This window comes from Halichoerus grypus, chromosome 12 (assembly GCF_964656455.1).
Source record: "Halichoerus grypus chromosome 12, mHalGry1.hap1.1, whole genome shotgun sequence".
In the NCBI taxonomy this organism is placed as follows: Eukaryota; Metazoa; Chordata; class Mammalia; order Carnivora; family Phocidae; genus Halichoerus; species Halichoerus grypus.
In genome coordinates, this window is record NC_135723.1 from 48899729 (window position 1) to 48926015 (window position 26287).

The following is a 26287-nucleotide window of genomic DNA, read 5'->3' on the forward strand; positions in this document are numbered from 1 at the left end:
TGCTGTAAAATTGACATTAAATTTATCCTAAGGTGAATTAATGATCATGTTCTTAATAATCTTTAAGATATTTTGCCTGTTTTTCCTATCAGTTTCTGGAGGCCAGTGCTAAAAAATCTCCCAATATGATTGTGCAGAAGAATTTAGAATTGTCATATTTTCATACTGGATTGATAACTTCATCTTTTTTTTAAGATTTTATTTATTTATTTGTCAGAGAGAGAGAGAGAGAGCACAGGCAGGGGGAGCGGCAGGCAGAGGGAGAAGCAGGCTCCTTGCTGAGCAAGGAGCTGACGCTGGACTCAATCCCAGGACTCTGGGATCATGACCTGAGCTGAAAGTAGACGCTTAACTGGCTGAGCCACCCAGACATCCCTAACTTTATCTTTAAATTTTTTACTTTTAAACATTTAAAGGCTGTGTCTTATATAGCTTATAGTTGAGTTTTATTTTTATCCAGTCCAACAATTTTGAATTCTAACTGGATGACTTTGTTAATTTACATTTAAAGTTTTACTTCTGGACACCTGGGAGGCTCAGTCAGTTAAGCCTTTGGCTCAGGGTCCTGAGATCAAGCCCCACTTCAGGCTCCCTGCTCAGTGGGGAGTCTGCTTTTCCCTTTCTCTCTGCTGCCCCCCTGCTTGTGCTCTCTCACTTACACTCTCCCTCTCTCAAATAAATAAATAAAATCTTTTAAAAAATAAAGTTTTACTGCTCTATTTTTATTTGAATTAGCATTTTATTATATGTTTTCTATTTTCCTAATAGTTCTGTTCTTCTTTCTTTTTTATTTTTTACTCTATGTGTTTTATTATTTTATTTTCCCTCTCTTAGTTTGTTAATTATGTTAATTATTTTTTGTTGTTACTCTAGAGATTGCAAGATTTGTCTTTGATTTATTAGACTGTATTTCAAATTAGTAAATTATCCAATTTCCAGAAATCCAAAGATCTTATTTAACTCCATTTAACTATCTGCATCTTATTTTTGTTTGTTTTGGTAACTTTTGTTTTTAGGTGGGGAGGGGCAAAAGGAGAGGGAGAGAGAGAATCTTAAGCAGCCTCCAGGCCCAGCACAGAACCCCACGCAGGGCTTGATCTAAAGATCCAGAGATCATGAGCTGAGCTGAGATCAAGAGTCTGTAGTTCAACCAACTGAGATACCCTGGTGCCCCTTGGTAATGTATTTTAAATCTGCATATATTTTACATCATATAAAATATTGTTACTATTGCTTTTTAATGGATTAATATTCATTTATATTTACTCTTATATTTAATCTTTCTATTGTTTGTTTGATGTCTGATTTTATTTCTTTGTTACTCTTAGAAAATCTCATTTTTGACTGGACTCAAACTTAGAGGTAGAAGCTCTCAGAGAACACAGCCCCCGTCTTTTGGCAATCTGCTCCTGCCATTTTTCTTTGGTCTCCTTCATTCTCTTGGCCAAAAAATTTAGCATTTTCTGCAATCTCTTGCTTATTTTTCTTAGTACGCTCTTTCTTCAGAGCAATATGCCAGTGTTTGTGTTGGAGGGTACATGGAGTAACAAGATGATGAATCATGAACCCTTTGGTTCTAGCTTCTTTTAGTTCTTCTTTGTTTAGGGGCTTTTTCACAACATACTGGCAGACATCATCTTCTTTAGAAAGATTGAAAAGTTTGTGGATTCTGCTAGCTCTTTTGGGCCCCAGGTGAGGAGGCACAGTAGTACCAGTAGGTTCAGGAATATCCTTCTCTCCCCCCCTTTTTTTTACAAGGACTAAGTTGAGAACACTGAGATTGGCATCCACAATGCAACCCCAAAACAGATATGTGCTTTCTTTCTCCAGTCCTCCTTGGTCTGTAGCAGGGATGCCCCTTACTCAGCAGCAGGTAGACACGGCCATGAGTCAAGATACCCTGCTTCATGCGGAAGCCTTGTTTGCCATTGTCACCACTGATTCAGACTATATAACCCTCCCATTCTTCACCCAGATCAGCAGCAACTTCTGTGGCCATACACTTCTCGTAAAGAGTATGAAGTTTATGTCCATCATCTACTTCAATGAGTTTCTGGTAGCCAGTAGCTGGGAAAGAGATATTCAGCTTCATCCTACAGCAGTCTACTGCGTCTGAGGCACCACAAGAAAGAAGTAATCTTTCTATTGTTTTTCATTCCTGCTTGCATTACCATGTTTAATCATAAGTCATTTCCCTTCTGTCAGAAAAATCCCCTTTAATATTAATTTTAATGATAATTTCTTGCCAATGCATTTTTCTTGGTCTGAAAACTATGTATTTTTTTTTTTAATTTGTGAAGCTTACTTTTGCTGATTATAGAGTTGTAAGTTGCTACTGTTGCTTTTAGAACTTTAAAGGTAATGTTCCACTGTCCTTTGTCTGCTGAAAAGTTGATTCTTGGTCTATTGCACCTATAAAAGTAATGTGGTCATTTTTCCTGGATGCTTTTAAAATAATCTTTTAGATTTTTGGTTTTCAACAGTTTTTCTACCCCATAATGAGGTGTGGTTTTTATTGCATTTATCTTACTTGGAGTTCATAATATTTAATTACTAATTTCAATTGATGCATTTTTTTAGTTATAGAATTTCCATTTGATTCTATTTTATAGATTCCCCTTCTATAGTGAAATTCTCCATTTTGTACCTATTTTTCTTGAATATAGTGATCATAATTCTTTTAATATTCTTATCTGGGAAGTCCTATATCTGGGTCATCTATGTGTCTTTTTCTATAATCGGGGGCTTTTCCACCTGATTTTCAATGATTGGTTTTATCTTTTGGCTTGCCTTGTAATTTTTTATTATATGCTAAACCTTATATATAAAAATTTGTGGACTCTTTCTTTTTTACCAGAGATTTATTAAAATATGGGTGGGTTAAGTTGTTTCAATTAAAAATTGAAATAATTTTTGTTTATATTTCGGTGGTTTTGGAGGCTGGTTTATTTCTGGTGTGCTTTTAAACCTAGGGAGGTTCTTTCACTAGGTCCTCAGTTTATGAGGGCCCTTCCTCCTTGGTGAACACTAAATTCCAATATTTTTTTCTTTTCTGTAGCATTATGAGACTGATAAAATGTGTTTCATTTTTTAACTCCTTATCAGATATTTTTAAATTTTTTTCTATTAAATCTGGCCCACACAAGAGTAGCTTAGGAGTTAGGAAATCCCTTAAGTATTGTACAGAGAATGTTGGTCTCATTTCTCTGTGATTTTCCTTTATTCACTGGGATCTTGGAATCTCAAATTTTGCTTGTCTTGGTGGTCTTGAATTTCAATTTTTTAATCTCTTGAACCCAGTTTGCTTGCTGAAAACTTTAACCTGATATTTTTTTGCTAGCCTCTACACTCAGTGCTTTGAATTACCAAATGTCCCAAGGAAAAAATAGCAGTGGCAAATGTATGACTTATTTTAATGCATTTCTCTTCTTTCCAGGGTCTTCTTGGCTGTTCTCCAATCCCTCCAATTGGCTGTTTTTGTTTTTGTGTTTTACATTTTATTAATTTTTTTCTCCCTGTAGTTAGCCTAAGCATCAGTATTACTCTCATACAACCTACTTTGTTATAGTTAGAAGAAGACGTCTGTCTTTTGACCCTGCTTGGTGTAGTTTCGTATTGTTATCAATTGAATTTGTGTTTGTATTTTCTAACAAAATTTTACATACCTAATTGAAATCATGACTTTTGTTGTTATTGTTGATAATATTCCTATGATTATAGTGCCAAGTGCATCATTTCATTCAATAATTATTTGTTGAATGTAACTGGGGCGTGAGTTGGCAAAAAGAAACTAGAAAAACTGAGAACCCCACTCCATTTTAAAAAGGTGAGAAGATACATAGGGGATCATGGTTCTTAAAATTCTGATTTCAAGAAAATGTTTTCCTTCTGTTCTCTTTGATCACCAGAAAATGTTAAATGTTAAGCCTAGTAAAATAGATAATTTATTGTATATATTCCAAAAGATAGAAAATACTTCCCTATTACATACTTATTAATTTCAGAGACCAATTAAGGCTTATAATAGGAAACATTAGCCTGTGCTAACATATGAGAGCCTTTGCACTATAAAAATTGCATTAATGTCTTTTTTTACTTGAAAACAATTGATGTTATAGTTTGGTTTTAGAATTAAAGTTTCCAGGCCCTTTGGTAAGAGAGATATCTCAGAGAAGACATAAGCTAGGAAAGCCTCTCTTTAAGAGCTTCTTGCCTGTCCCGGTCAGTTCGACCATTTTTAAGATAAAGCCTGGCTTGTTGAAGCAAGAGACATACCTGTAACAGAACTTTGTCTCCTCTGTTTCAGTTCTTTGTCTAATCCTAGTTTTCACAAACTCCATATAACCATTGGAACATCTTTCCTTTCCTTATACTTTCTACACCTGACCTTTATTTAGATCTTCTTTGCTTTCAGATTCTTTCCACAGAGGGCTCAAGTTTGACTTTACTGTTTAGGCTACCTCTATAATTCTAGTAACTGACAACATGAATCTTTCATCAATATGGTGTAATACTTATTTAGAACTCTCTGGAGAAGCTCTTTCTGTCTAGCTCCTAGGGGATACCTTGGTTACAACATAGTCTAAAAACCAAACTTTCATCAAAAGAGATGAACCCAAGTCTATTCAAGAGAAAAATATAGGGTACTGTAAATAGTGATTAAACACTGTATATCGTTCTTCTAGGAGAAGTCTTTGATTTGGATTGATAAACAAAGTCATGATACACAATAGATTTCACTCAGCACCAAGTTGGCTTAGCTTTAAGAAAAAAAACACAATGTTATCTGTCAAAGTTGTGGTTAACAAAAATATTCCAATAGCAATAGCATCTGTAATATATTTAAATGAAGCATTCATAAATTTTATTAGTCAAAATATTGAAACCGATAAAACACCATTCACTAGCCAATATAATATTCATGATACTGTTATTGAAAATTGTGAAAATATTTACTGTCAGTTTTGCATCTCTCTTCCATTGCAATCATTCCAAGAAAGTGCCTCTGTACTTGAATCTGATGATATCATTATGGATCTCTGAATAATGTGCTTATTATTGGATCAAATTCTCCTGGAAGTCTTCCCAGAATTGCAACTGTTCTGTAAGAAGAAACATCTAGAAAAGCCAATTAGCTTGCCAGTCTCCATAAGGATTTTTTAAAGCTGGTATTTCAGAGAGGCCTATGGCTACTTTGATTTTACAGATTTCACTAGGTGATAATTTCCCAGTCATCAGAATTAATGAAAATTCAGGAAATGTCAAACTTCAGGGAATATAAAACCTCACTTAAGAACATTTTAGAAGGCTCCAGTAACCTTCCAACATGACAAACCAGGCCTTTCTTTATACACATTATAGGTAGAAGAGAAAATAGAAGGTGAAGGTAGGGATGGTAAGCAAAGCTAGATCTAAAGATTCTGGCAGATGTATTTTGATCTTCCACTGCCCCTGGTCATGGATCATGTAATGAATTAATCCTTCCCACACGTTCTGTAAGAATGGAATATTTGCTATATCTCTTGTAAGATGTAGTAACTGGAAAGGTGGATGGTGGCCCAGACAAAAGAAGGAAGAGTGAAGCTTGCCAATTTCACAGTCTAAGAGTCTATTCATGACTCTTCATAAGCCCTTGTTCTAGAAGGTGCCCAGGGTAATTCTTTGCATAGCCCCCACCTTTCTCTGTGCTTTTGATGAGAAAATAACAAATCCTGGGTACAGATAAGTGAAGGGCTTACAAGCAACAGTGCTTTGTATAGGTTACCTTTTATTTTAAAAAATTTTTAAAGATTTTATTTATTTATTTGAGAGAGAGAGAGCACAAGCAGGGGGAGAAGCAGAGGGAGAGAGAGAAGTAGGCTCTCCACCAAGCAGGGAGCCCAATATGGGGCTCAATCCCAGGACCCTGGGATCATGACCTGAGCCGAAGGCAGATACTTAACCAACTGAGCCGCCCAGGTGCCCCTTATAGGTTAACTTTTGGAGGACAGTGCAACCATTTATGCCACTGTATGCATCCCTCAGTGTATTTAAAGATTTCTACTCCATGACCTATGGGTTTCGATAAATTGGTCCAATATTACTTTTCATCCATTTTTCACATGGCACTCAGGATCACAGCCTAAAATAAAAAGACTGTGAATCAGGACCATGGGGGTCTCTTCTTTTTACTAGGGTTGTCCTCTGGAAGCACTTTCTCCATCCCTAATGAGCTTGTGCTTTTACCAACTAAACTTAAAATGGGTATTCTGCATACCCATTTCCTGCCTATTTTGTTCTTGGTACAGAGTATTTTTTCCTCTGCCTTTCATGTTAGAATATATATATATAATCCCTATTGTGCCCTAGTGTGTATTAAAATAGAAAAAAAGAGATTAAATATGTAAAAGGAAAAGTCAACAACCCACTAAGAGCCTAACACATGCATCACACACACACACACACACACACACACACACACACAAGGGCAGGCAGGTTAAATGGTCACAAAGGAAAAGAATATGGGTTTGGGGAAGGGGTTTAAATATAAACAGCTCCCTGACATCGGGTTCAAATACAGAATGAATGGAAGGGTTGGACATATTTATTAAAGCAGACGATTTGAAAAATTAATCCTTGGCTAAACTAAAAAACATCCAAGGAAGGCAGTATTTGAATGTCTACCCTCAAGTCCAAGAGGAGGAATCTCTGGGGATTTTTTGGAGAGAAGAAACTCTATTACAACATTTTCCTGGCCTGAAAGCCTACTTAGGAGGAAGTGAACAGAACCCAGCCCCAAGGCCAAATTTCAGGCTCAAGTGGATGGACTGCCAGGACATCCTACACACCGGACAAAGGCAGTGAAGCCAAGACAACCCACATTCCCATGCTTTTAAAAACTGGGGAACCTCAAGGGGGTACTTGATTTATGTGGAATAACTAGGCTGCCCAAATACATTTGAGAAAGAAAACCTTTTCCAACACTCTCACCTGGGATTGAGGACTCTGTAAAATGGTGGTGGAAGAAGGAAATAGAGTAAATTGCTCCTTGGCTAATGCATTGAGACTCTTGGAAGAGAGCCTAAGGTTGGGAAAATAACAGTAGCACTTACTGTGGTTCCTGAGCACTTACTGTGTGCCATGCCATAATAGCTTTACATGTAGAATCCCCTCCTATCCACACAAAATTCCTACAATTCATATACAATTATTACATTTTTCTTAACAGATGACGAAGCTGGAGCCTAGATTGGCTATCTAATCAATGAACATAGTATGAACGTGAAATGAATACCTAGTAAATGGTAGAGGTGGGAATTAAAGCCAGGTTTGACTGATTTAGGGTCTGCATTCTTGACAACCTATTGGGTTCAACAAATGAGCTGCTGCAAGAAAGATAACCATGAGTTGGGAAGCAAACCTAAGATACATATAATTTGTATGATTCTCCTACTCAAATTCACGAATCTCATAAATAAAAGAAGTCTTTCATACACTTTCAAAGAAGACTGTTTAGAATTTATATGTAGATCAATAAGAGGTTAGAGGACTGACCGCTGCAGGGTACAATTTGCATATTTACTCAGGCTCTAAAATTTGGAACCTCTATGAATTGGTGCTAGTCCTTTGCCAACTTCTGTCAATCTAATTTATTGATCTTAAAATAATGAGAAGTAAAATTTAAACTTAACAATTAAAAGATGTTTCCTGTGCTTTGCTATATGCATTCATGGACATTCTGTCTCTTAATCTAATGACCAACTCAGTGGTTAGCATAAAATATGCATTCAATAAATATTTTTAAAATAATGAGGTAGGTAGGTATTTCCCTCATATTACAGATGTGACAACTGACACTCAAAGGAAACTTACCAATGACCGCAAGACCTCATGTAGGATTCAAATTTAGTTTTTCTAACTTCAAAACCCATACATTTGGTACAATATCAGAAGCCACAAAATTACAACATTATGTTGTTATAGAAATGGATAAAGTGAGTGGAAAGGAGATTACACTTGTGCAGGGTCTTAAATAGTGAGCAAAACCTTTCATGGAACAAAAATTAATTGTACATGGGAATGTGGAAGAGTGTGGAGGGAAATATTCTTGGCCACTGCTTCCAAATTTGTTCGTATCATAGCACATATACTATTTTTATAGCAGGCTGTGGGAAATGAGGAAGTAATTCTCAGCTGGAGGCAACTTCCCTGAGTGCTCTGGCCATTCCTGACTCTGACCAGCTACCCTGTGAGTTGAAGGGATCCGTATCTTATCACACCTTTAATCCCTTGGCCACATACAAATATTCCAGATTTACCAGTTGAGAAGCTGAGTTCTGGGCATATAAAATAGTCATTTTTGCATGCAGATACAAGGAAATGCATGAAGTATTTTTGAAGCCTTGAGAAGTTCAGCTTGGTTTAGGAGAAATGTTAGGAGATGGTTTGGAGAAGTTGTTCTGGAGTCTGGTTATAAAGTTTCTTAAATGCCATGTATTGGGATTGCAAAATTATAATAAATATGCAACACAAACAAACAAAAATCCCCAAAACTCAACCCTAAAATAGTACAATAATGGAAAGAAGGATTTTCTTTTTCTCAATTTTTTTCTTCAATATCATTTTACATATTTGAAACTGTATTTATAACTCAGAGATTCTTGCTGTGATGCAGTAATCGTATTAGACAAAACCTCCCTCTGAGATCAACTATTAAAGCTAAGCAAAATTAAACAAAATAAAATAAAAAGGAACAACTGTTTAAAATTATTCTCCAATAACTAAGGCAACAAGAAATCGAGGAACCAAATTCCTGAAAAGAAGGGAAATGCATTGAAATGAAACCTCCATATGTCTCCACTTTTTCACCTTGGCTGCCAATTCCTACCCCTGAACATAGAAACTGATCACAAAGCAGCAGCCTAGAAACTATTGGAAGACAAAAAAACTGGACTTCAGGATTATTAGAAAAGGCATAATTTGAGGGACCCCAAATCAAGGGACTTCAGGAAAGTGACTCTGACAGTCTACATAAAATTTCTGCCCTAAGGACTCACTGATTCTGAGATGGAGAAACTCTGAAACTCTGCTCAGAAGCTAAATAGTTTAGCAGAAAGTTTGAAAATCTCAGGATGCGAGAGAGAAAAAAAGAACTGTTCAGCTCCCACAAATATAAGAATGTTCCCATTCAAGCACTTGAAATTATTTTACATTGAGATTCCTGTAAGCATTGCATATAAGGAGTAAGAACCAACTAAAAATAGACCAGTATTGCTTGGATGAAAGTAATCTGCCTATACTTAAATTTGGTTGGAAAAACAAACACACTAAATCTTCTTCATAGGACGCTATCTAGAACCTTTACAATTTTTTTCTTCATATTTTCCAGCATTAAATAAAAACTGACAAAACATGTCCAAAAAAGCAATCAAATAACTAGAACAAAGAGAAAACACAGATTCTTAAATAAGTGAGATTAATATATTTAATAAAACAGATGACAATTTGAAAAAGCTCACTAAATAGCAACATAACTTAAAATAGAAATCAAATATAAAGCTTAGATAATTGAAACTGAGAATTAAAAGATGAGTTTAATGGCAATTTAAGAACTACAGAAGACAGGATTAGTGATTGGATTATAGATTAGTAGAATATAATTCAGAATGAAGCATAAATAAAAGGATGGAAAATACACAAATCTAAGAAATATACAGATAAACTATTAAAATTTAGCAATATTACTGATTATATGTTCTATATGGATTAATTACATTTATACACCTAGTTATAAACATTTAGAAAATAAAAGTTGAAAGATTAATTTATAATAGCTTGAAAATCACCAAATACCTAGGAATAAATCTAATGAAAATTGTAATAGTTCTATGCAGTAATCTATAAAATATTATAAGAGAAATCAAAGAAAACTGTAATAAGTGGAAAAGAAGTCCACTATGGCCCGAGTCTGGGGGATTCGGTATTCTTAAGATGCCAATTCTCTCTAAGTTTATCTGTAGTTTCAATATAATTTCAGTTAAATTACCAACTTTTTTTTGATTGACAGGCTAAAGCTAAATTTATATGAGAAGGCAAAGGGCCAAGAATAACCATGATAATCTTGAGAAAGAAGAGATTTGGAAGATTTATATCATCAGTTATCAAGTTTTTTATAAAACTACTATAAGGAAAAATATGTTATATTGTACATAGATACACAATTTGACTGATAGAATAGAATATAGAATTCAGAAGTAAACCCATTCACATATATTTACCCAATTACAACAAAATTGTTCCTAAAATTCAGTAAAGAATAGTCCTTTTGGTAAATAGTACTGGATCAATTGAATTTTTATGGAAAAAGTGGTAATTTATTCCTACCTAAGACCTCATATACAAAATTCAGTCCCAATAGATTTCAGATATAAATGTAAAAGGTAAAAAAGGTAAGGTTGTACAAGATCAAAAATATCAAAATGTCCATTTGGTAGAAAATATTTTTTAAAGTATTTTTTTTAAAATCACAAAACACTATCCAGAAAGAAATGGAGGAATAGATTTAATTTTATTACAATAAGATAAATTTGTTGATCAAAAATACACCATTAAAAGTGTAAAAAGATGGGGTGCCTGGCTGGCTTGGTCAGTAGAGCATATGACTCTTGATCATGGGGTTGCAAGTTCAAGCCCAATGTTGGGTGTGGATATTATTTGAAAAAAAAAAAATCTTAAAAAAAAAAAAAAGAGTAGAAAGACAAGCCTTAAAGTTTAAGAACACATTAGCAATATGTATATTTGGCAAAACACATGTACCCATAATATATGAAAAATGTCTAAAAACAATAAGAAAAAGCCCGTTTAATTTTAATAGTCAAAGGCTTGAACAGGAATTTTGAAAAAGATGATATTCAGATGTCCAATCAACATGTCCAAAGGTGCTTAACCTTATTAGTAATCAGAGAAATATAAATTAAAATCACAATCAGACAACATCAAGTATTGGTGAGCTTGAGGGATGATGAGCCCCTGTATACCACTAGTGGTAATATACATTTTTATAACTATTTTGGTAAACTGACAATATCTATAAAGCTTTGTGTATCACACCTTATGGCCCAACAATCCCACTCCTAGCTATGTAATCAAGAGAAACACATACCATTGTACACTAATTCAAGGTGTGAGAATATTCACAGCAGTATTAGTCACAATAGAAAACTGGACACAAATCTCCACTAATATTTATTTGTACATTTGCACGATGGGATGATATACAGTCATAATAAAGAAAAACTCTACTGCTGTACGTAACAACTAGGTGAAACTCACTGATAGATGATTCAAAGAAGCCAGACATAGGTGGCGCCTGGGTGGCTCAGTCGTTAAGCGTCTGCCTTCGGCTCAGGTCATGATCCCGGAGTCCTGGGATCGAGCCCCGCATCGGGCTCCCTGCTCTGCGGGAAGCCTGCTTCTCCCTCTCCCACTCCCCCTGCTTGTGTTCTCTCTCTCGCTGTGTATCTCTCTCTGTCAAATAAATAAACAAAATCTTTAAAAAAAAAAAAAAAAAAGAAGCCAGACATAAAAGAATACCTATATTAGGTGATGGGGATTAAGGAGTACACTTGTCGTAAGGAACACTGGGTGTTGTATGGAAGTGTTGAATCACTATATTGTACACCTGAAACTATGTAACACTATATTAACCACACTGGAATTTAAAATAAAATAAATAAATAAATAAATAAAAAAGAATACCTATATTGTATAACTTCATTTATTTAAAGTTCAAAACTGGCAAAATGAGTCTAGTTGATAGAAGTGAGGATATTGGTTGACATTTGAAGGCATTTTAATTGGTAGACTGTTAGGAGAGAGGCTTTCTGGATGTTCTATATCTTCCATATGTCCTATATTTTCATCTGATTGTTAGATACATAAGTATGTTCCCTTTGCAAAAATTTATTAAGCTGTGCATTTCAAAAGTGTATACTTCACTGTATGCAAGTTATATTTCAATAAAAAAGTGAAAATATCTTTGTGCAAAATGTAAATAACCTCTCAATATTTTATTATACATCCATTTAAACCATTCCCTTTTGGTCATTGTACTGCCATCACTGTATAAATTTGTCCTGTCTTGGGTTTCAGCCACCTACTCACATCTCTCTCTCTCCCCTTCCTTGATCCTCACAGGCCATAAAAACCTGAAAAAATAAGTTCACTTCTTGGGCTCCTGTTTTTACATATGTAAAATATAAAGATTGTGTTACATTACTTCAAACTTTCTTTCATTTTTTTGAACCTTCCTTCATATCCCTGCAGATCTAGTCTTCTTCACATATAGTTTTCATTGCTCCACTGAACAAATTCTGACAGTATCTTCATCAATAAATCTAAAATTTTCTGTTTGGCTTGGAAGGTAAAATTTCTGCCTGTCCAATCTTAGGTCCTGTAGCTCCCAAGAACATTCCTTTCTCCTATCGCATTTGTCTAGAATCCTCAATGCCCTGTGAGTCCTACATATTAAATTCTGTTTTATCTTCTTTTTCTCCCTCTCTCTTTGATGTCTGCTAGTTGTTCAAGTCCCCATTCAAGCCTTCTTTCTCCAACCAACATCATATTATTCTTCCCTTCACTGGTGTGCCTATTTTCAAATACTTTGCACACAGCATGTTGCAATCTTCTGCTGTCCTACATTTGCCTTCCCTGTGACCCTTCTATTTTCCCAAGGAGGAATCAGCTCTTTAAGGAGAGGAAGGGTGGCTTTGCATTCCATGCCACTAATTTGACATATGCAATCTCCTGATGTAAAGCATTTTTTCCAGCTTTATTATCAGGGGCGCCTGGGTGGCTCAGTGGGTTAAACATCTGCCTTTGGCTCAGGTCATGATCCTGGGACTCCTGGGATTGGCCCCTATTATGGAGCCCCCTATCAGGCTTCCTGCTCAGCAGGGAGTCTGCTTTTCCCTCTCCATCTGCCCCTCCCCCCACTCCTGCTCACTCCTGATCACTCTCTCTCTCTTTCAAATAAATACATAAAATCTTAAAAAAAAAAAAAAAAAAGATATAATTGACGTATAGCACTGTATAGTTTTGTAGAGTTTGGAACGTACAGAATAATGATTTGACTTACATATATTGTGAACTGATTACCACAATAAGTTTAGTTAACATCCATCATCTCATACAGATACAAAAAAATTCCAAGAAACGAAACAAAAGGATCTAGGATCTACACTCTTAGGTTTCCTATAAACCATACAGTAGTGTTAACTATAGTCATCATGTTGCATGTACATCCCTAGTTCTTGTTTATCTTATAACTGGAAGTTTGTGCCTTTTAATTATCTTCATCCAATTCTACCACCCCCATCTTTTTATCTGTTTGTGATCATCTGCTCTAATACACTGGCAGATTCTGAAAGCCAGGCTACTAATTGTATTCTTGTTTATTTCCTCACTAATGGAGTTAAATTCTGCACAAAGAAAACCTGCAATATATACTTATTAATTGATTTTTTCTGTTGTTTTTTTTTTTTTTCAAAGAAACAGATAGGTCATTATAGTATTAAAACTAACACCATTCCTTTACCCAAAGTTTTCATGGTGTCACGCTGGCATAAAATCCTAAGGACTTATCATGGGCCACGAGGCGTGTGGGACCCAGCCCTTGCCTAATTCTCTGGTGCTCCTCCCCACCCCTGCTCCTTCTCAGCCTTCAGCCTTACTCTTCCCTCTGCCTAGAATGCTCTTTCCCCAGGCCTAACTTTTCACATATTTCAGACCTTTATTCAAATGTTACCTCCTTAGAGAGATCATTATTTATCTTATCATGCCCTATGCAATATTTTCTTTTGTTTTTCTCTGTGACTTTACCTACTCCTACACCAAATGTAACCTACTGAAAGGAGGGACTTTGAATTTCTTTTTTTCGGGTTATCTCTGAGGCTTGCACATATAATGTGTTCAATAAATATGAACTGAAAAAAAATATATAAAGAAATGAACAAGTGGAGTAAACACTGACAATAATAATTGAAAAAAATTATAATCCAAAGTATATGTTCAGAGTGAATTGAAAGCATAGGTTCAGATCCTGAGGGACAAAGTAATATATCAACTATATAAGAAGACACAACCTCAGAATTTGTGGTTATAATTAATAAAAATAGGGTGAATGTAAGTTGTGGACAAATTGTTCTTACAAAATGATAGGATAAATTATAGTGTTTTAAAACTTCTGAATTTAAAACTAGTTGAATATTGAGCTATGCGGTAAATAACGAATAAAGCTGATTATCTATGTCTGATCTTATTATAAAAACCAGTGCATCTGGGAACCAGATGACTTTAGAATTACATTACAGACAAGACCTCTTTAATGCTTCAATATAGGTGGAGACAGGAATCATTATCCCATTTAGCAGACTTTAAAAGTTGAGGTAGTAAAACAAATGGTTTGTCTAATACTTCACCATTTATTTGCGAGTGTCATGTTGGATTTCAGTTCATAGCCACGTGTTTGTTCCTGCATTTACTGTATGATTTATTACATAATTTATGTTATGAATATAAATTTCAACATAGTGAGAGAAGCATCACAGTCTGCACTCTACAATAGATTGCTCTTCTGTAATCATCCAATTGTGGGTAACCAGAAAGGCAATGAATACAGCAGAGGATATTAAATGTGGACATATCCCCCATTAACGTATTTAAAAAGTGAGGTTAGGAATTGGTTCAGGTTCAAGAGTGGCTGACTTATGGAAACATATGGATTCAAGCCCAGATTGGGATCTTAAAGGAAGTATAATATACTATGAAACAGAGAAAGTGGGTTTGCGGTGGCAAAGCTGTAGCACGTAGCAATTTGGTGACTCCTGACAAATCACATATAAGCATTTTTTTTAAAATTCAAGATTTATAAATAATATTAGCGATATATAATCACTTTCCTTCTTGTGGGCTATTTCCCATAGATTTATCCCTTTATTTTTATTTATTTTTTTATTCATGGATATTCAAAATTCCACTCTTCACTCCCCCCTCCCCCCCCAAGGAAAGTTCCAGCATCCAGAGTTGTTAAAGTAAAAACAATTGTTGTTAAAATGGAAAATAGAGGCAATTTGTATCATTGGCCCACCACAGTTTGGCTCAGGTCTTCTAGTCTCTGCTCTTGTGAGAATGAAGCCAGACCACACACTGAGGCTGAATTACAACACTTCAAAAAGAGGAAAAACACTAATGGAAAAAGTCAAATGGGTTTCCAAATAGGAGGTGGTAGACAGTGAAGAAACCTCTTAGCACAGCTCTTAAAAGGGCTAAACTCTGAATCTGAGGCCCCAACACACAATCATGAACTTGCATTCCCATTCTTCTGTGGCTGTAGGACAGGCAATGTCCATTCAACTGCATATTGTACTAGTCCCATCAGCTTGAGTGGAAATGAATTTTTAGAGCCTTTTATCCCAATCCCCACTTTTTGCAAACGGGTCCTGTCATTTATGAAAATAAAAAGAGAACTGCATTTTCTTCCATAAAACTATGAACTTCCCTCATGATTCTGAGATTGATCTGTAGATAGTAGAGGTCAATTCCATCATATTTCCTTAGGAAAGCCTCCCCTGCTTTTCTAGTCAAGTCATACATTTTCTCCACCCCCATGTTAACATGTGTGTCTTTGTCCTAGTACTCACGCAATTCTAATCTTGCATCTGTGAGGCTGTTTTTAAATTTAGATTTTCTTCTGTAAATCTTTTCTTCCATAAAACTATTTCAGCAAGTGAATGAATAAATTAGGGAGTGAATCATTGGCAAGAAGACCCTAAGTTGTTAGTGACAGAGAAACATAACATACTCTCTTGGGCATAAAGCAGCATCCTAAGTCCTAGAATCCAAGCAAGTGTTGATAAATTGTGGGAAGGGGAGGGGTGAAGATGTGTTTCAGGGAAAACTCAGGAAAGGTACTGATTCCTTCTGGAATGTTCTCCATCTCCTATCCCTAGCCTAGGCACTTAGGATACAGGAGCGAACAAACGAAAATACTATCCTTCCCTTCGGAAATACAAAATCTAAATTTAAAAACAGCCTCACGGATGCAAGATTAGAATTGCGTGAGTACTAGGACAAAGACACACATGTTAACATGGGGGCGGAGAAAATGTATGACTTGACTAGAAAAGCAGGGGAGGCTTTCCTAAGGAAATATGATGGAATTGACCTCTACTATCTACAGATCAATCTCAGAATCATGAGGGAAGTTCATATCCTGAACACAGCCAGGCAGAGAAGGGCTTCCCAACGCTGTCATCTGGTTAGACCTGAGAAGCTTAGGGTCATTTGGCCAGACATATATGTTTCCATGGCTCTTTTACAAATATTATGCAAACTTCTCAAAATTTGGACCTCACTTGGCATTTAAGGAATCCTTTGGGGAATGGCACAAATAGGAGCTTCGGAGATGCTTTAGAGCTAATCAGAAGAAATAAAAGGGAAATATAGAGAAAAGAAGCAAAAAGGAAGAAAATGGACATTTTTAAGTGTCAAGTAGAAACTAGATGCTGTATATAAGTTATCTCATTTAAGCTCCCCCAAATACTATGGCCATTCAGAATACTTATCTCCATTTTATAGATGAGGAAACTGAGGCTTCCAAGACTTGAGTAATTTAGTAACTATGACAAATCTAGGTAATATGCTAGGGTTTGAACACAGGACTCTGGCTTCAGGCCCATGCTCTTATTTTTTTTCATACACAGTGTTTCTTCTCTAGGTAAATCTTACTAGGCCTTAGGAATAGACAAGATATGTCTATCTAAACTCTGCTTCTACTCCAATTTAAATAAAAGAGAATGCTCCTGAGAATTTAACCCAATTGCATTATCCCAAGAGAGAAATTCCAGAGTTCTGCCTTAACTCAGTGTGTCACTGATAACCATCATTTCTGTTAACCTAGTCATGCCCTGAACTTTCTCCTGTGAACACAGATTGTGTCCTCCCCTAACTGCAGAGACAGGCTCATAACCCAGGCTGGAATAATAACGCCTTTCTATCTTCCAGGCACAGTGTTCATCAGTGCAGCAGACATTATAGCTTGTTTTACCCCATGCTCAAATATAATCCTTCTCCTCCTCTATCACAGAGGTTGGAAAAAATAAAATAATCCATTTCCCAGATCCCATGTGGCTAAGAGTGGCCATGTGGCCCTTTTCTGGTCAATGAGATATAAGTTTGCTGAATAGTACTTCTAGGATAGATTTTGCTTCCCTGATAAGAATGAACAGACACAGTTGGCTTGTCCTTTTGCCAGTTTGTTGTCTTTCCAGCCGAAATTCAGTTGTAGTACCTGGAGATGCAGTACCAATTCGGTAACTATAATGCAGTAAGCATGAGGACATGAGCCAACATCAGAGATGTTGGAACAGAACAATGGGAAGGGCTTGGGTTTCGAGCCGCTTTGCTAGCTATTGACTGTTTCCCTTAGTTTTGTTATTGGAGGAAAAATAATCCTCCAATTGTATAAGCCATTATTATGAAGCCACTATTATCTTGTGTTTTACTGAAAAGGCACTCCTGACAGATAAAGTCAGAGTCACGTATATAGAAGAAGCCAGGCCAGGGCGTCTGGGTGGCTCAGTTGGTTAAGTGTCTGCCTTCTGCTCAGGTCAGGATCCCAGGATCCTGGGATCGAGTCCCATACAGGGCTTCCTGCTCATCAAGGAGCCTGCTTCTCCCTTTTCTGCTCCCCCTGTTTGTGCTCTCTCTCTCTGTCAAATAAATAAATAAATAAATCTTAAAAAAAAAAAAAAAAAAAGGAAGCCAGGCCAATTAAAATCTTTTCTCAAGGTTTTTTTCACTTGAGCTAGAAAGGTGATATTCTTTTTAATGTTTTATCTGAAGAAAATGGTCACATTCCTTGAAGTTGTGGCCACCCACAGAAACAGGATAAACCCCCAACAAAATTTAGTGTGGATGTTTAGACTGATGATGCTCCATATACACCAAGAGGATATGAGAAGATTAGAGATAAATCAGACAAAAGATGTACTCTACCTGTACAAAAACTATAAAATAGTACTGGAAACAAAGTAGATCTAAATAAACGAAGAGACCTACATTGAATAGGGGTTGGAGAACTCATGTTGTAATATGTAAATTCTCCTCACATTAGTTTACAGATTCAAAAATGTTACAACCAAAATCTCAGGAGGCTATTTTTGTAGAAAGCGTCAAACTGATTAAAAAATTTATATAGAAATGATCTAGAATAGCCAAAACAACTTTTGAAAAGAATGAAATAGTTGGAGGACTAACACTTGATTTCAAGGCTTATTAAAGTTATACTAATTGGGGCGCCTGGGTGGCTCAGTTGGTTAAGCGACTGCCTTCGGCTCAGGTCATGATCCTGGAGTCCCGGGATCGAGTCCCGCATCGGGCTCCCTGCTCGGCGGGGAGTCTGCTTCTCCCTCTGACCCTCCTCCCTCTCATGTTCTCTGTCTCTCATTCTCTCTTCACAAATAAATAAAATCTTAAAAAAAAAAAAAAAAATTTTAAAGTTATACTAATTAAGACAGTATGGCACTGGCATCAAAATAAGCAAATAGATTAACTAAATACAACAAGGAGTCCAGAAGTAGAACCACACTTTTGGGACAATTGATTTTTGGCAAATATGCAAAAGCAAGTCAATGGGAAAAGGAAACACAAGTGGTGCTGGAATAATTGGCTATCATTATGCAAAATGTAAATGTCATTCCATATGTTGCCTCATATATATGAATTAACACTATGTGGATCACAGACCTGGATGTGGACCCAAAAATTTAGAATTATGAGAAGAAAACAGAAGAAAAGCTTTATGACATAGGGTTAGGCAAAGATGTCTTAGACATGACACTACTACAGTGGATGGCTAATGGTATTTCATTGTGATTTTAATTTTCATTTCCCTAATGACTTATGAGGTTGAGTATCTTTTCTTGGGCTTGTTAGTTTCAGGCCTTCAGTGAAATGTCTGTTCAAATCCTTATTTTAATGTTTTGCTATGTCTTATTGAGTTATATGTTATTTATCTATTCTAGATTCAAGACATTTATCAGAACATTGTTTTGCAAATATTTTTCCAACTTGTGGCTTGCCTTTTAATTTTTTAAAATAGTTTTCTTCTAAAAGTAAAAGCTTTTAATTTGATATTCTTTGGGGATTGTTTTTTTATAGATTGGCTTTGCGTAGCCTAAGAAATCTTTGCTTAACCCAAGGTTATGATTTTCTACTATGTTTTCAGAAGTTGTAGAGTTTTAGCTCTCACATCTAGGTCTCTATTCTTTTTGAAGGGTGAAGTAAGGGTTCAGGTTTATTTATTTTTTTTCTGCATGGATATTCAGTTGTTCCAGCATTTGTTGTTAAAAAGTCTGTCCTTCAACTTTTGACTTATCTTAATGCTTTGACAAACATTAACTGTTCATATATGTACGTCTAGACTCCCTCTTCTGTTTCACTGACCTATTTAGATATCCTAAATACTCATGCCATGATATCTTGATTATTGTAGCTTCATTAAAGTCTTGAATTCTGGGAGTATGTTAACTTGAGGTTTTATACCTACTTCAAGTTTGTTCAACATACTCTATGTCCTTTGAACTGCCGTGTAAGTTTTAGAATAGCTTGTAGTCGTTCTAAAGAAAAGACTCTCCCTTTGTACAGCTCCTTTTTCTTTCTTATTCTGACTCACAAATTCCAGCCACCTTGGCTTCCCCAAACTCCAATGTCTGTCTTTTTAAATCCACAACTCCAGGAGGCTACCAGGCTTCATTTGGGCTCATCCTCCCTACCCTGCAGCCTGGAAATTGCTTCCAGGAAGTACAATGGAGCATTTATAGGACTGACCTTGTTTGTTTCCCTTCTCTCAGTGATCCCAGGCCTCTGCCTTTGTTGTTCAATGTCTGGAAATGGTTGTTGCGAATATTTTGTCCAGTTTGATGTTTACACTGAGAAGGCAATGCCTGTGACAGTTAATCCTTCATGGGCAGAAGCAGAATTCCGGACAGGCATTCTAATTGTAGTCCTTCTAGTTGATGTGTGATGTATCTTACGGTGATTTTAATGACTCATAATTTTGAGCAATTTGTCATGGGCTTCTTGGTCTTTCATATACCTTTACTTATGAAAACCTTATCAAATATTTTATTCATTTAAATGAGGTTATTTGTCTTATTAAGTTGTAGGAATTCTTATATATTCTAGAAACCAGTCCTTTATCAGAAATATGTGTTGTGGGGGTGCCTGGGTGACTCAGTCGGTTAATCCTCAGGCTCTTGGTTTCAGCTCAGGTCATGAATTCGGGGTAGTGCGATAAAATCCTGGGTGGGGCTCTGTGCTCAGCACACAGTAGCCTCAAGATTCTCTCTCCCTTGTCCTCCCCCTCTGCCCATCCTCCCAGCTCACGTGCATGTGCATGTGTTCTCTCTCTAAAATAAGTAAGTAAATAAATAAATAGAATCTTTAAAAAAAAAAAAGAAATGTGTATTGTGACTATTTTCTCCAGGTGTTTGTCTTTTTTTTTTTTTAAGATTTATTTATTTGAGAGACACACAGCGAGAGAGAGTGCAGGGGGAGGGGCAGAGGGAGAGGAAGACAAGCAGACTCTCTGCTGAGTGCAGAGCCCGATTCGGGGCTCAGTCCCAGGACCCTGAGATGATGACCTGAGCCGAAATCAAGAGTTGGATGCTTAACTGACTGAGACACCCAGGTGCCCCTCCAGGTCTTTGTCTTTCTTAAACATGTCTTTTGTAGGGCATAAATTTTTAATTTTAATAAAGTCCAATTATTGATTTTTTCTTTTATGGTTCATACTTTTTACCTTTGCCTACCCAAGGCCGCAGAGATTTTCTTCTACCTTATTTTTCTAAAACTTATAGTTTTAACTTCTACAGTATGTCTTGGATCCATCTAAAATTAATTTTGCATGTATAGGGTAAGGTAAGGGTTGAGGTATATATTTTTAGAAATGGATATCTAGTTGTATCAGCACCATTTGTTGGAAAGAAAATCTTTTCCCATTTAACTACCTTGGCATTTGATCAACCACGCATGTGTGTGTGTTCATTTGGTATTTGAGGGCACTCTATATTTTCTTCCTTGATTTATATATTTATTTATATTTGAAGTCATGTAGAATAAGCCCTCCAACTTTGTTCTTTTACAAAATTTTGGCTTGATAAAAAATACACAGGATCAAAACTAAAGTCATGTTCAATGACCAACAAGGAAAAATGTGAGAAAAAATTAAATAATCATAGTATTGAATTTTAATCCACAAAAGAGAATATTTATATATTCATACAAATATAAATAAACGATTTTTAAAAATAAATATATGGGGAAAAAGAAGAGCTCTTCCATTCAGTAGGTTTCTAAATAATAAATATGGAAGGAATGAAGGAAATTCTCTAAGTTTCGCTATAGATGGGTATTGAATTGTATCATCTATGAAGTGAGTCATGTAGTATTCTCTTAATTTGTGAATGTGCTGAATTAAATTGATGATTATAAATGTTAAAATCAATAATAATAATTATTCTATTACTGGTTATAGGTTACATTTTCTGATTTCTTTGTATGTCTACTCCTTTTTATTGGATATTGGACATTTCTTAATTTTATACTGTTGAGTAGCATAGTTCTTTAAAAATTCTTTTAAAGGCTATTGGACTTAGTTAAGTTACTTATTTTGAGGCTTGCTTTCAAGTTTTATTAGTGCAAATTCAGGGTAGTTTTTACTCTAGGGAGGTTTTTTTTTTGTTGTTGTTGTTGTTGTTTTTTTAAAGATTTTATTTATTTATTAGAGAGAGAATGAGAGACAGAGAGCACGAGAGGGAAGAGGGTCAGAGGGAGAAGCAGACCCCCTGCTGAGCAGGGAGCCCGATGCGGGACTCGATCCCAGGACTCCAGGATCATGACCTGAGCCGAAGGCAGTCACTTAACCAACTGAGCCACCCAGGCGCCCTTTTTGTTGTTGTTTTATTTGGTCCTACTATTATGTCCTCCTAGCTCTCCTGAATGTCCTGACTATTCAATGTAATTCCTCTATTCTGGCTGGCTCAAACTGAAAAGTCTCCCAGAATTTTGCAAACTCTACATATTTTTTCCTTACATGTCTCTGGTCTTTCTTTACCTGGGCCAGTGGATTTTTTTCTATGCACGGGGAACTTAGAATTCAGCAACAGATTCCATGGTATTCTATGCAGATTTCTGGGACTCTTTCCTTATATGGCTTTCTTCTTTTCTTATATTCCACTCCTCAGTTTCCAGTTGCCTCCACCTCCCTGAAATTTGCTATCTGCCTCTTTAGATGGAACACCATTCTATAGTTGGGAATCTCCTTCCTGCACCATGGGTTAGAAATTACCTCTAGAGAGAAAGCCACAAAGACAACATAACTCACCACATTTGTTTACTTTCTCTGAATATCAAGATAATAGTCCTGGAATGATGGTTGTCCAATATCTGCAAACAGTTGTTTCAAATATTCTGTCCAGTTTCCTGGTTGTTTATGGCAGGAAGATAAGTCTCATCTTGATTTTCCTGTGAAGCATAATTGTTTTCTTTAGTTTTTAGTGATAATTTATATGTTGAAAGATTACCAATATGGCTTACCAAAAAAAAGGCTATTTTCTTTTTTTGTCTGTTCTTTTATGAATATACTAGATTCTCATCTAATTGCAAGAATTAATATGTGAGAAATAATATGCTTGATTAAATGGTGCTCCTTAAACATTTTTGCTTTAATATCTTCTAAAATAACTTTGTGAAAGTATATATAAACATATATATATATATATTTATACATTCTCAAGTTAACATATAAATATGTTATCAAATGTTCAAATATTTTTTGCAAGAGATATGCTTATCTAGTATACTGCAAAAATTGGCATTAAAACAATCTCCCCACTATTTTAAATGTTTAATATCCTAATAAATGTCATGGAAATTTGATGTCCTCTGCAGTCTGTTTTTTTGAAATGTGTGTACTAGCTCCTTTTTAACTTAATTTCCACCAAGGACTATTTTGTCATTATGTACTATATTTTTAGCCTTAAATGATTTTATTGGCTTCTGTATTATGCCTCTCTGCCACAATAATAGGCATTGAAATCACAAGTTGTTTCTTCTTCATTTCCTAGGACACAATGTTCAAAATTTCAAAAAGTGTTTTCTTCTACATATTATTGTGATTATTGCTATTATTTTAAATATCAACCATAGCAGCATATATTACACATTTTATTAGGTAATTATTAAACTTTTAAAGTGAAGGTTTTCATGAAATGCATTTCATAATGAGATGGGTAGGGCTTTTCCTTTCCTTTTCTTTTCTTTCTTTCTTTCTTTAGTTCATCCATGTATCCTTAGATGAATATATTTTATTGCTAGAATAAGATAGGTTTCAACACCTATTAGCTCCCCACTTTTAATTTTTATAGATCTAAGCCCTAAGGAACCAGGTACTCATAAATAAGAAAAATGGAATGAAGAGAGTTTTATTTTCATCATGTCATTCAATTCCTTGTACACCCTCTGAGTTACATACCAAAAATGACATGGTGATTTATCATTAAAAGTTATTTTTGATGACCCATACATTGATGAAAATCTACTCCAATGTTACTTATTCCAAAGAATCTAAAGCCCTCCAATGTGCAAAATAAAAGTGTTAATCAGTAGTATCATTTTTTTCATTAATATCATAATACAATATTTAGAATATTTTGAATTGTTCCTTTTTCTAGCTCTCTGAAGGTTTGAACACCATGGGTTATGAATAAAAGAAAGATTCAAACTTTCTTCATAAAGCAGAAAAATAGTTATGAATTCCTTGGCTGTAGGCACTTTTAGGTAGTTGACTCTTAAGGAAAGAACATAGATGGAAATTAAAGATCTGGAAATTTGCCCTGTTTTTAAAGCTATCCATGTCCATGGATTTTTTGGAAAATCTTTGTGTACCCGCTGGGATCACTGGTCCAGGCTGGAGGATCAGTCATAGAAGACTGGTTCTAGACCAGGTCATAGATGACTAGCTCTAGACATTGTGCAATATAGAGTATAAGATGTATAATTCTGCTTTCTGTAAGGGTACACTTTCTTTGGAAACACAAGATTACACACTTAACCTCTATATAAAAATACTACTCTATTTTTACATATGAAGCAAATGAACCTCAGAAAGGTGAGGTAGTATGTCCAGTTTTACAGGTAGTAGTAAGGTGGTGGACTTGGAACTCAAACCTGGACCCCTGTTATTCCAAAGTCCATGTTCCTTTTACAAGTACTGCCTTCCAAATGGCCAGAGAAACAATAATATTTAACAAACTCCATAAATGGAAGCTACTAGGTAAATATCTATTCTTCAGAAGTCTACATAAAGAAAGAGAAAGCGGGGGAAAATGGCCTTGAAGGATGAGGAGGATATAAATAGGTAAAAACAAAGAGCCAGGTAAGCTGGGGAATACTACAAAGCAGTCAAGGATATGTAAGATACATTGTAAGTGAAAGGGGAAACAAAAACAACTAGCTAGTGAGTCTACCTGGAAAACAGAGAGAGTTACAAAGTTGCTGCGGAGTCAGGCATGGAAAAATCTTAAAATGATGATTCTATCCTTGAGAATTAGGAGTCATTGATGAGTTTTGAACAGGGGACATGGTAAAAGTCATGTCTGAGGAAGAATTACCCAGTAGCAGCCTCAGCATAGTTTGAAAATGGCTCTGACAAGACTACCTAAGCAGGCTGTTGTCATAATCCAGATGTGAGTTTATAATGGAAGACTACCGAGTTAGCTATGGGAATATAAAGGAGACAAATACCAGAGACAGTATGGAGAAGGAAATCACAGGCTGGGGTAGATAATTAATGTGGGGAATAGTGATATCAGGCAAGAACAACTGCCTTGGGTTGCACAGAGCCTTTAATGCAAGCCCAGGGCCTTGGATATTATAGGCAGTAAAGAGCCAAAAATGTTTCTGAGCATGAGAGTAAGAATGTTTAGAGAATATTGATAGTGAAATAAATATTTTATCTCATTCTGTAGCAAAAATATTAAGTTATAATTATAAAAACCTAAGGATCTAAAGTCTCAATTTCATAAATTAGGAATTCTGTTCCTCAAAGGTAATGTGAAGTTACTTATTTGTCATATTAGATTATAGCCAGATTAGCTTGTTTAAAAGAAAGTTAAAGTAGAAATTTAGTGAGATTTTTGGATTGCTCTGGAATTGGCTTCTATCAGGAGACAAAGAGGATGTACACAATGTGGGACAGAGACACCCTCTCCAGATGGTAAAGGTTGTTTAAGGAAGGGCTGCTATTCCCACCATCACCACACACCATGCCTAGGAGGGCTGGCTGCTGGTGATAGTCCTTACCACCAGGAACAGAGGCTGACACAAGTATTGGAAGAGAATTGGAAGTATATCTCCAAGGTCAGGGAAAGTACAAGAGGAGACTTTCAGCAAGATTTGGAAAGAATTTTATCTGTAAGTCCCATGAGAGAATCAGAGTTTGAAAGAAGGGTGGTCCTGGCAAGATTGTACAAGACTGGCTGCCTTCTTCCATGTCCATTTGACGTAGAAAATTCATGCTAAGCATATGGGTTGCTTTCCCCTTCCCTCCCCCACCCCTTCTCACCCTCACTCATTCTCTCTCTCTCATTTTCACTCTCCAGTTCCTTTTTCCCCAACTACAAAGGTACAGTCTGAAGATTGGCTAATCCTCTCCAGAAGCAGGTATCTAACTCATGAATGACATAGTAGTCTCCTCACAAAATTGGGGAGGGAGCATATTATTCACCTCCTACACCCTAGAGAAAAGAAGGAACTGTTGAAAATTCCCCACTGATCCAATGAATCATTACTTCATTGATTTTTTCCTCTTTCCTACCCTTGTGGGGGAGGCAGTGATGAAAGGATGTTTGGGGGTAGCAGAGCTAATTTGATTATCTTCCTAAGAAGGTTTTAAAGAGATATGATCCCTAAAATTGCAATGTTTTTTAAATTTCTGGTGACTTTTTATTTAGATTTAATTTCAAACTTTCTGAAAATTTTAAAGAGTATCAGAAGAAAACTTCCACCTGTTCACGTTCACCATTATGTTTTACATTTTATTTCATCATTCTTCCTTTTATCTATCTATCTATTTATCTACCTACCTACCTATCGAATGTATCATCTGAAAGTTGGAAGCAGTGAATCCCTTTACCCATAAATACTACACTGGGTATTTTCTAAGACATCTGGTTCTTTTGGAATGTGC

At 35.8% G+C, this 26287-nt stretch overlaps 1 pseudogene; it reads right to left on the minus strand.

The window, feature by feature from the left end:
* Window positions 1-1334: 1334 nt before the first annotated feature.
* On the minus strand, window positions 1335-2092 carry LOC118520596 (small ribosomal subunit protein eS6 pseudogene; annotated as a pseudogene).
* Between the last annotated feature and the right edge of the window lie 24195 nt (window positions 2093-26287).